Below are 12,398 nucleotides of genomic sequence, written 5' to 3'. Positions count from 1 at the left end.
TAAAAACAAAACCTTCCCGTGAGAATTAACGAGGACAGTTAGGAGTAAACAAACCCCTTGCCTCAGATTTCAAACAAATTCTACATACTTGAGAGCCAGTTTTTTTTTCTTTTTCTTTCCCCCCCCCCTAGATTCTGCTCTCTCGTCTGAAAATTCTCGTAGGATTTATTTTTTTATTGCGGACAGCGGGATAGAGAGAGAGAGAGGAAGATAGGGAGAGAGTATGTGAGGCTCTGGTGTATTTCTAATGCTCAGACTGGGTGCATTAAGGGCTCTTGCCAAGTCTTTTATTAGCATCCCTATTTTTCAGGCCCGCTGTGTGTACGCTCTCGCCAAGCTGATCCCACGGCAACGCTAGCGCACAACCAAACACCTTCAACACTCTCTCTTTCTCTGTCTGTCTCTGTCTATATATGAATGTGAACGCTGACTGCACCCCAGGCCTCCTCACTTACATCAGTACCTGACTTTCCTGACCCCCCCTTGTGGCTGAATGAGCACATATCTGCATGAAATCTACTGACACATCTTCCCAGAAGACTGGAGGTTATTATAACAGCAAATGTGGAACAGGATGCAGGCACAAACCAGTCAGGTTTCCACCAACATTTATGTGTACATGTATTTTTTTGTATCCTACTCTCAGGGGTTTAAGCCCCAGCCTCTCCACACTGCGTCTTTTGGGCCCTTGAGCTTTTCCGCTCCCGCGGTGCTGTATCATGGCTGACCCTGCTCTCTGACTCTGTCTGGGATATGCAAAGATTTCAGGAAATTTCAGTGCTGTAAAGTACGTCAGAGAAAAGCCTCTGTTCAGACTAAGAATAATGGGTAAAATCCCCTCAACCTTCTTTGGGTTCTTCCCCGAACTGTTGCCACAACGTTAAAGGCATACAATTGTAGATTGTTTTTGTGTATGTGGTAACATACAATTTTTCCCTCAATTGGGAAATTGAATTGCATTGAATAGTGTCTTCTAGAAAGTTCTTTGACCAAGGAAATTTGCCGAAAGTTTCCAGAATGCGCCGCAGGGACCCCCAGGGAAATCCCCTTGTAAAAAAAAAAAAGATTTATGAATTTGAGTTTGACCTGAAGGACCTTATAAATGTAAGGAATAAAGTTATTGGGACACCTGACTTTTACAGCCACATGTGGTTCTTTCCCAAACAGGATCTCTGTAGATGTGGTGGCATGAAATTTCCCCATATAAATATATATAATGTAATTTTTCATTGGTGGACATTCCAATTGCTCCATTTCACATTGAAGGTTCTGAAATTAAAAGATTTCATAAAAAAAAAAAAAAAAAAAATACAAAATAAACTATAAACAAAGTCCCTATAACAAATGGTTTAAGCGAACTGTAGAAAAATATGAGGATGGACGCCTTCCATTCTCTTTATGTTCCCGTTCATGAAATACCAAGGACGCATCAGAGATTCCTCGCTTCTGTCGACGAACCGCTCGCGACGTTCCCTTTACATTCCTTCTCGGATAAATTCGCATTCGCGTCTCCTATAGCAAGTGTAGTGTGAAAAGATGTTTTTTTTTTTTTTCCATGCACAGAGAACATGATGTGCAGAAAGTTGATTTCCCTAAATGTCACCTATGTGTCAGGTTTGGTAGCTGAGGCATGGGCTTGGTTTATTAGCAAGTTTTAACAGGATTTATTTATTGTATATAAATGTGTGTAGTAGAAGCTCAGGGCAAAAGTGAGGCACAAGATGTGGTAGGAAATTGAAGGTCACTGCTGTTACTCATCTACAGCTAAACTATGGACCGGACCAGACCAGACCATGGGTTTGGGACCAGGGGTGCAACTGCATATTTGCTAAGATCTGCAAGATCATATTTGGTGCCCCCCCCCCCCCCCTTCTAAAAACAGAGGGGTAAATACCATAAAGATACACTACATCCAAAGGGCCCCCATATGCTGCGCCCCTTTGCCTATACTGCGTACCCAATTTTTGTGCCTTTTACTGGGACCCCCAGGTTGGAAGATGTAAAAGACCCTATTTAACACCTTTGGGATAAATTGGAACACCCACTACACCCCAGCCCTCCTCACCTCACCTCTCAGTACCCAACTGGCTGAATGAACACACATACCCACAGTCGCAAAAATCGAGTGGAACATCTCAGAAGAGGGCTTAAAAAAAAATTTCCTGTGTGGGAGATAATGTCCAGAAAGCACATGCTATTCATATGATCTGGTGCCCGAAAACCTTTAGATTCCATAGGTTGTGTAAAAGGACCTTTTCATAGGATACAGAATACGTGCCGGAATAATCTTCAGCGTAGATCATTTAACACGTATTATCGTTAATGCATTAACACTTGTTGAGTCGTTGCCATAGTAACAGACCCAGTAGAGTAATTTTTTTTTTCTTTTTTGGCCAGTAAACATATATAAAAACGATACATCGTTTTACTTTTTTTTTTCTAGGTAAATAATAAGTTAATTAATTCTTTATGCTTCTACTTTCTCTGATGACCCAAACTAAATGTCTGTCATTTAAAGTAGGACATGATAATTTTTTTATTTTAATTCAAGGACATCAAGTTTCCCATTGGAAAAAAAACAGCCTTTTTAATGCTGTTCCACTTTTTCCCCCTGATTGGAACAGAACGTCATGGAGATAATAATGACCTTGTAAAGGGATGAATTGCAGTAGAAAAGCCTACAGTAAATTGGCACTTGTAGAGAAAGGAAAAAATAAAACGGGCACAGTGCAGCATGGCAGCTCGGCAGGGTAGCGGGCGGCTAGCTGGGTATCCGTGTCGCGTCTTGTACCATAGCGCAGCATGACTAGCGAAGCATCAGGGCGCTAGCACCTGTGTCCTGGCAGGCTGCGGCGCAGCTGTTAGGAGTGTGTGTAAGAGGTGGTAGAGGTTGAGTGGGCATTTGGAGAGAGAGGATCACCGAGTGACGGAGCGGGGGAAAAGAAAAAAAGAATACGGTACACAAAGCAGCTGGAACAAGTCTTTGGGCTTTGGTGACTGACTTCCACAGCACCTGACCACCTGAGGGGATCTGAACTGTGTATCTGCGTGTGTTCATGTGTAAGTGTCTGGGTGCACTTGAGAAGCTACAGTAGGTGTGCAACAGGGTCAATTTTGCAGCTCACACCAGTGGAGGAAAAAGTGTTGTATATGGAAATGAGAGCGACTGGAAACGAGTGCGGTTTCAATTCCACAGCCGGGAATGAGGTCTCTTTTAACTGCGCGAGTCTCTCAAGTAGGTCAGCGGCAATCGCTGGATGTTCTTCCGCGGATTGCGTTTAGACGCGGTTTTTCCGAGACGACGCGGAAGCGGCGGTGACGGATTAGAAGTTCGGTTAATGATGATGGGGGCAACACATCCAGCACACAGGAAAAGCTTGCCAATGGAAAAATGATGATGCTATGCATAAATTTACTTAAGTACCTTCTGACTTTTAACGCATGGCTCTTTTTGCAAACGGAAAAAAAAGATGAAAAACCAGACGTTCTTTTCCTGTTTCCATGATCATTTATATTCTATGTGACTCTCAGGACACGCCTTGGTCTCCGTAGTGTTGCGACGCGATTTTAAATCGACGGGTCACCCCGTTACCTATTAATGCCGACGCGCCGATACGAATCGTTGGATCTTTTAGTCCTTTCAAGATGCACATAGCTTTTGATATTTATTATTTTTTATCTATTACAAGGGAAAGTTGTGTGAAAGTCGGTCCCGGATTTTTACGGTTCTTTTGCTTTCAAAAAGCGTTTTTGTTTTCTGAAAACGACCAAACCAAAAATAAAAATTGTACCTTGCTTTTATTACAATATCAACAATATACAAACCATCCCCCTACACATAGTAAGCTTTGCATTGATTTGATTGGCCCAGGCCCGGTTTGTTCACACCCACACTCTTTCACTCTGCCCCGTGTGCAAAGGCGCTTTTATCTCGGCAGGGTGGCCAGGTGAATACCGATACCCCCCGTTGAGGCGCATTGACGAGTTCAGAGAAGCGGCCGCGGTAAGGTAGAGCCAACTTAACTTGCGGCCCCTCAAAGCCTTTCGATTCGCTGTGTCCTTTCATGCTTTTCCTCGAATACCGGCCTGGTTAAAGCGTTCAAAGCGGATCCCCCGGCGTGTGGGCCGCCTTGAGAGGACAGAACATCGGCGGGAGAGAATTCTCCAAAACGCGTGCACAAAAGCCGAATCGATAGCCGTATTCGCCCCCTCCTCCCCTTTGGCTCCGCCCCTCTTTTTCAAACCAGGAATAAAAAAAAAAATCAAACAAAAGTGCAGGGTGGGGGACGGCCGGGACGAGAACGTTGCTTTTCTAGTCGCTCGGTTGGAGCGAAGGCGGTCTTTGGATTACGATCCGAAGCCTATGTGGGGGGTTGAGGCACTCTGCCCTTTGAGGAAGAGAAAAAACAAAACAAAAAAAACAGCGCTAACCTTTACCACGCAGGCATGTGGCGTGGAGGCGGAAGCACAAAGCCTTATTGGAATGAATTGGAACTCCTCACCTCACCTACATCAGTACCTGACTTTACTAAAGCTCTTTTAGCTGAATGAATGCAAATCTCCATAACTATTTATCAAAATCTGGTGGAACATCTTCCCTAAAGGGTGAAGGTTCATACAAAGGCAAAGGGACTGGATATGAAATGGGGGTCAGGTGTCCCCAAACTTTTATCCACGTAGTGTCTACGACACTCAGGCTGGATCTCAGTATCTTGGCATGGTTTTTGGTACCAGATGGGCTAATTGGACAATTTTTTTCAAACTGCTGATCTCCAGGGATTTTTACACACCACAAAACACTCCCCGGAGTTTACATGATGCGAAAACCCCCAAAAAATATTTTCGATTAGTGGACAGTTCATTAGAAAAAGGAGGCTACACGACCTCGAAAAGCTACTTGTTACAAACTCGATATAGAGAAAAGCATCTAAAAAATGCAGGACTTGTACAGATTTGGATACGACGGCCAATGACAGCATATGGCCACATTTTTCCCCCCGTTCTTCATCCTCTCGGAATTCCAGCGATTTCAAGCAGACAGAACAAACGAAGCAACAGTGAAGAAGCAGAGCGCTGGATCCAGCCAGAGATAAACGCAGTGTTCAGTAGAAACTTTCTATACGACAGTTCTCGAAGGCGAATATTTAAAATAGACACGTCAAATGTTTTCGCTCTGTCAACAGAAACGGTCCCCGAAGAACCGAAGGATGTACTGAGCGTTGCGTGTTGCTACGGTAATCGACTGACAGCTCGTAGTAAATGTAGAAAAACGGTTTCAGTGCAACAAACTATTGCCGAAGTGGAATTTTATGTCCAAACGGACTGATGCTTCCCAGCACTGTTGGTGAACAACTGATCTGCTGGACCATAAGAATGTCCACCAGAGAACCTTGAAGGAACCTCATGCAGACATTGTAAAAAATATTTTTAACTAAATGAATAAAGGAAGGAAGGAATAAATGAAGGCAGGATGAAAGAAAGGAAGGAATGAATGAAGGCAGGATGGAAGAAAGGAAGGAATAACTGAATGAATTATTACACTAATCGATGAAGAAAGGAAGATCAATAAAGATAAATGTTAAATTTTATAGTAGGAAGAAAGAAAAAAAAAAACCATATATATATATATATATATATATAACGTTTATGGACGCCCTGATCTTCTGCGATGTCCTCTCGCTTGTGGAGATCTGTGCTCATGAGGGTGTTAGCAAAGAGAGGAAGATGAAGTGATGAGGAGGCCTGGCGTGCATGCAGCGTTCCAATTCATCTCATTAGGGTTAAGGTCAGAGATCTTCCACTCCAAACCCTCTACTGTATCTTCATGGCGGAACATGCTGGAACAGGTTTGGATTTTCCTACTTCGCTACCAGTTTGGGGAAAAAACATGCATGGCTGGATTAGTCAGGTGTCCCAATACTTTTGGCAATGGGGTGTGTCCTATTTTTGATTGTCTGTAAGGTGTGTATAAAGTAACTACATGGAATAAAATACACCTAGTGATCGATGAACTCTAACACGCTTGTGGTCGCTTCAGGAGCTTCCTGAACTTGCTGCTTTATTCTTGCTGGATCTCTGGTGGAACTTGAGATCATTTTTTAATTCATTTTGGAACAGATTTCTAGAAGAACCTTGTTAGCAGTCAATCTCGTGGCGTATGGAGGAAGGGAACACGGAGCACACTGTACTGAAGTGGAGATGAAACGCACACATGGTACACAGAGCAGAACAAATAGGAAGACGTGCTCGGAAGCTTCTACCTGGTAGAGGAAAGTGGGCTAGAATCAGTACATTCTGGGGGAAAATAGACACGTACACATCTTTTTATATTATTTCTTTGTTTTTCTCTCCCTCTCTCGGTTTCTCTTTCACTGTCTCTCTGTTTGTGTGTTTCTCTTTTTCTCTCTCTCTGTTTCTGGTTCTTTCTTTCTTAGTTTCTCTCTCTTTATCTGTTTTTCTTTCTCTTAGTCACTGTGTGTGTGTTCCTTCAGGCCTTCTAATTTAATACAAACAAGGTCCACAGAACGAGAGAAAGAGGAGCAAATCGAAAAGCAATCCTCCGTTTTATTTAAGCTTTTGTAATTAGGACACGGGGGATCAGAGACACGCTGTGTTCTGCTGGTGGGTTTTAGGCGTGGCTGTGTGTGTATGTGTGTGTGTGTGTGTGTGTGTGTGTCATTTTCTGGTAAAAAATGCTTGAACAATTCAAGGAAGAAAGCAATGAATGAAGGTAAAAAGGATAGAAGGACTGAATGAAGGAACTGAGGAATCAATGTAGGAAGGAATTTGTAGTATTAATATTATTCCTAAAGAATTATTCTGAGTTCTAAAAATGTTTTGCAGAACCTCTTCCCTCTAGTCTTTTTTTATTCTTTATTTTTGATGCCGTTTATTTTAATGAATGTTTTTCCATGAAAATGCTTTACATATACGTGTAAAAGTAGAGGAAAAAAAGCATTGCTGCAACTCAAGACTACGCTACACCAAGCACAGTAAAAAAAGATCAGACTTTCCTTCCAAATCAGCCTCCAGCATTAAGAATGGCATGTTTTGTTCCCCCTCCAGCCGGATTCGGTACTTCCACGTATCATCTCTTTGTGGCCGAGATCGCTCTCTGGAGTGTTGAGTAAGAGGATTACGCCTCTGTCAATTATCCTGCAGTCAGCGGCGTACGCAAATCTTGACCACGGATCGCGCTTACTGGGCACGCTCAGAACATGCACTCGTTCCTGTATCTGATCGCTCATCAGCAGAGGAAGTGTAGCAAATCAGGACATGAGATGAGGCGTTCGGAGGGGGGACAAAATATGGGGTAGAACTACGAGACCTTTACCTGAGTGCAGTGTTTGAATTGAGTCAAGTCTTATTAGGGGGTCCCCAGTTGTTGTGTAATTCATATACTGTTTACTAAAATAATCTTGGGGACCCCCCATGACAAGTACAAAAAATAGACTTTACTTGTTTTAGTAAACAGTATATGAATTAAACAACTGGGGACCCCACCCAATAAGACTTAACTCAACTAAAGTCTTATGCCTCGGGAGTCCTGAATCCCCCCAGCCCCCCCTCCTCAATTTGAACACTGACTGAGTGAATGGAAAAAATTATATATAAACTGAATTATATTTTATGTGTAAGTCTATGTACATTATGTGTGTATATAAATGTGTGTTAATTTGTGTACAGTGTGTGTCTGTATACACAGTAAGTTTGTGGGCATGCAGTAAATGTGTGTATAGATATACTGTATATAAACTGTTTGTACATATACTGCCACTGTGTATGTGTGTTTTTTGTGTATATACTGTAATTGTGTAGAAGTGTGTACAGAGTTAGTGTGTATACAAAAGAGCGAGATTGTGTGTATAAAAATGGGATCAGAGAGTTTGGTCCTGAACATTAAAACAATCCCGTGTAATGTGAGAGAAAAGGCCAGTGCACGATAAAAAAACATCCATTCTACAGGATTCATGAATTTCAATCAAGCGTTTGATGAATGTAATCATGGAGGTAATTGATCTAGCAAAGCCGGCCCTTTCTGCCTGATGATTGTGGGTCATTGAGAGCAAGCTGTTCAGCCTCCTGAGTGGATAGCGCTAGGATTGGGGGGGGACTGTGCCAACATTACTGAACACTAATATACTCACTCTCAAACAGTGACACTTCGCTCTCTCAGGCGCTCTCCCAGTGCTAGTATTCCCACCGTTTCACCCTTCTCTGGGTTTCTCTCGCTTGGTTCTGATTGGAACGCTTCGAGACCGATCTCAATGGGGAAGAATAATCAGGGTTTGTGCTATTTAAAATATATATGATGGGTATCTCAGGGAATTTCATAGGGACTTCTAGAACTTTCCATCCTTAAACTGATTAACACCCCCATTTCCATCAATGGAGTATCGAGTACATGAGCTATGGAGCTTAACCAGACTGACCTTGGTCACCTCTCCTATCGAGGCCATGATGGCTCGGTTTTATATTCATTATATTATATGTTCCAAACTTCTTCTGGAGAACCATTATCAAGGTCACTTCACTAAGGCAGTGTGGATAATGGTTAAGTCTCTGAGTTGCTGATGATAAGGTCAGGGGGTCAAGCCCCAGCATGGCCAAGCTCCCACTGTTGGGGCCCTTGAGCAAGGCACTTAACCTTTTATGCTCCAGGGGCGCTGTTTCATCGGTAACCCCAGCTTCCTGACAAGCTGGGATATGCAAAAATTGGGGAGGTGGTTGCTCAGTGGTTTAAGCTTTGCATTACTGATTGGACAATCAAGGGTTCAAGCACAGGTATCGCTAAGCGACCACTTTTGGTGCCCTTCAGCAATGCCCTCCACTGTATTATAGCTGATCTCAGCTTCCTAATATCTCTGGAATGTGCAAATAAAATGTCACTGTGTTGTAAAGTATAAAAAATATAATAAAGTACAACAGAGAATTGTCTAGCCTTCTCAGACTCTGGTTGGTCCAAACTTTGGTGTCTGGTGTCGCTGTTTGTTTCCTAGTTGATTGCATGTGGCCTAGAGTTATCGCCAGGACGGGTTCCAGACAGGAAGAGGAAAAAATAAAAGCTCAAGAAGTGTGTAAATAGATAAACACAGACAAAACATCAACAGATGAAGTGGCTGATAATTAGCAAGAGAACGTCGCTTCCTTGTCGAAACATCCACAGCCAGGAAGGAAATAATGCCCTCAAATGTTTGAGTACTGTCCTTATCAATTCTCTAATGCTCCCCAACGTCAACAAGCACACAGGCCCAGCAAAACTCGGGCCTAATCAGATCTCGACTGTTACATGAAACCAGCTGCCGAGCTAATCCCGAATCCCAGACGTAAGCAGGCCTCGAGACTCGGGACTTGCTGCGAAGTATTGGTTTCCGAAGGCATGGCGCTAATGCGGTTAAAATGCTAACTGACACACTCCTGCTACGATCCAGTCCACTCTCATCTTCCATCTCCTCCACCCATATCCTGCCTTAGCTAGCTAGTGCACTAGCCGGCTCGCTGTTTCAACTCCATCGAGTTAGCATCGACGTTTCCTTTTTTTTTTTTTTTTTTTTACCAGAGTACGCCGCTGTTCATTTTGCCGGCTAGACCCCACTCCCTCCCCCGGCAAGCAACGTAGCCTGGAAATATATATTTGCTTTGTTTTCATAAATGTGATTAAATTAGGACGAGACGTTGGAACGAAATGCAATAAGAGACTATTAGCCTTTTGGGTTGTCGAGGGATAATCATTGTGAGATTGCGCTTTCTTGCTTTCGTTTAGTTCCCTCCCCCACTCCCAAATTATTTTTTGCTTATGTATTCAATGGCCTTCAACATTCTTGCGCTTTCTTCAGTTGGTTCAAAAGAATGTTGTGATAAATAAAATCAAATGGCAAAAAAAATATCTATTCAACTTGATCAAGAATCACGAGCCTTTTTCTTTTCCCTTCCCTCACTGAAAGCTTGCAAACCAAATTTTTATGCTGAAAGGTCTCAGTTCATATAAAGGCCGGGTGCGATCCTAAAAACAAAACCCACTATAAGCATTATATAAAGATTAAGGTCAAAGATTACTCGGCTTACAAGGGATCAGAACAGGATTATACATGCTCGGAGATGTTTAAGCACATGTCTAAATATTAGAAAAAAATCATCATAAAAAAAAAAAAAATCAATAATCAAATAAAACCACCAGGGCAGAAATATTGTGTACTACGTCCCACCGGCAAATCCAAAATGATGATTTGTATCGGGAATAACAACAGCAGGACCGTGTCCTTTAAAAAAATAAAAAATCCTGTTCCAGTCGGGATTATTGACACGAAGCCCTCTGATAATGTATCCGCCTGTCCTTATTGCGCACCCGGGCCACGTAGCACGAACAAAGCACTGCACCGTATTGAGTCTGTGGCAGGCCGTCAACATTTCGGAGCTCGAGTTCAAGCTAATTAAACGATGCTAGGGACTCGGGTTGACATCTGGGCGCATGGCAAGTTTGAGCAAAACAAATAAAATGCAAATGACTTTGAATGCCACGGCTATCTTTTTTTTTTACTTAGTGTATTGAGGGTCATACCAACACTCCATTATAGCATTCCCTCCCCTTGTCTTTAAACCCCCATCTTTCCAGGTGGCCTATTGCCCAAACCTCGATCAACAACCAGCATCCAAATCTTCTGCAGTTCTTCTATTAGTAGCTTGGAAGCAACAAAGAATAGCAATGGAACCCGTGGAAAAACTTTAATTGTTTCTAGAAAGCTCAAAAAATGTTGGTGTGATGGGGAGTCCTTGTATATCAGGTCTCTGACAAAACGAGGGAAGTCTCAGATTTCCCAGCTTTAAAAATGCTCTTGTTGTTGCTTAGCTATAGAGTTAGTTTTTTTTATTTTTTTTGTCCCCTGTCCCTGGCTGTGTCAATGGGAATTATCGCAAGCGCCTGACTGGATTATGTCTGTCATCTGGTTCTCTCCCATTTGGAGCTCTGGATTTAAGGGGATGGGGTCAGTGGAGGGGTGGGGGTTAGGTGTCTGCTGGGTGGTGTTGGGGGATGTGAAGACTTAAGGCCTGATCTTGATATTTCTGTAAATCCTGGATTTGTGGTGGATTTCCAGCGCCCACATATCTGAACAAGTACCCCGCCTTGCCCTTCTACTAAAACACCCCAAATCCCAAGCTCATGCTTTACTCTTTACTCCCGCATGCCGACCCGAGAGATTTCAGAGTCCAAATCTCCATAATTGATCCGCCTCATGCTCGGATCGGTGTTAATTGCCGGATTTAACAGCTGACGATTAAGCAGGTCGACCTGCCTCGATTCCCCTGGTGCCACTCCGGCTTCTACAATACAACACATGTACAAGACAGGAAGACAAAAGACAGGTGGCTGGATTATAAAACACTGCACTACTACACTGCCCATTTCTCCTGTCTCGACCACCCAAACCGCCCCCCTCCGCCTCAGTCCCCCATCCTGGTCTGGACCAACATCTGTTCTCCATCCTGTCTACATGAATTTCATAGATATTGCTTGGCTGGGGACTCGGATTAAAGCTACCCCATTTAACTAGCTTGTCCTCAGGTATCCCTTCGTGGCATTGCCCATTGCCAGTATTCAAATGGACCTCGTACCCTTGCATTCCAAAAAGACCTTGTTTGAAATATTCCAAACTTCTGTCCCCTGTCTAGAGCTCCACACCACAGTTCTGTCGCCAGCCTTCCTTTTGATTATTATTTGAACTGTAGGTGGCTCTTTGCCCACAGAAAGCAGGGGAAGAAGTATGCTGCTTAAACCTGCCTCCTACTGCGAAAATGCCTGCTGTTCCATCCTTTCTTCTGCCCTCAGTCCCTCCCTGTTGTGTGGCTCTCGAGCTCTCCGTTTACCACCGTCCTATCTCAAATCCAACCTCTCAGCCTTGGATCTCCATGCACCCCTCCCTCACTGATTCATCTGGCATATTCTACCATCGTTTTTTCCATCTCTCTTTTCCTCTCTCAACCCCGAATCAACATTGTTCTATTTCCTCCCCAATTTCTCCTAATGGCTGTCATCTCGCTCTCCGCAGGAGGCAGCCAGGCCATGACTAGTGACATCCAAACTGTAAGAGAGGGAGCATGGGGTAGCAGGGGGTGAGAGGGAGGGAATAAAATTCTGAAGATCAAAACGATGCCTTTTGAAGCCGATGCTGGAGGGCTGAATATGCGACGCGACTAAAATGCGGAAAACGTTTCGTCGTGCAGCGAGAGAAATATTTGCATAGCTTAATGTGGTATGAAATCTGACTCGTACAAACAGCTTCAATCTGTTTATCGGGAGGAAAAGGAGCGGGGGGAAAAAAACCTCTGCGCCCGATAAGCATTCTTTAGGAGTACAACATTCAGAAAAACTTTGTGTACTAATGCACTGTAATTGCAGGCGC

General features: G+C 43.4%; 1 protein-coding gene and 1 long non-coding RNA gene across 3 annotated transcripts in view; one reads left to right on the top strand and one right to left on the bottom strand.

The window, feature by feature from the left end:
- Positions 1-7,268, top strand: part of LOC310735203 — a 36,119-nt gene extending 28,851 nt beyond the window's left edge. Inside the window, exon 3 of the long non-coding RNA XR_014536243.1 lies at positions 7,066-7,268. This is a non-coding gene — a long non-coding RNA (uncharacterized lncRNA). The remainder of the gene's footprint in view (positions 1-7,065) is intronic.
- pcdh17 (protocadherin 17) overlaps positions 1-12,398 on the bottom strand; it is a 59,364-nt gene that overhangs the window by 6,323 nt on the left and 40,643 nt on the right. The window lies entirely within an intron of this gene.

The sequence above is a fragment of the Silurus aristotelis genome (assembly GCF_946808225.1).
Source record: "Silurus aristotelis genome assembly, chromosome: 13".
Classification (NCBI taxonomy): Eukaryota; Metazoa; Chordata; class Actinopteri; order Siluriformes; family Siluridae; genus Silurus; species Silurus aristotelis.
This window is presented reverse-complemented; position numbering and strand designations above follow the sequence as displayed.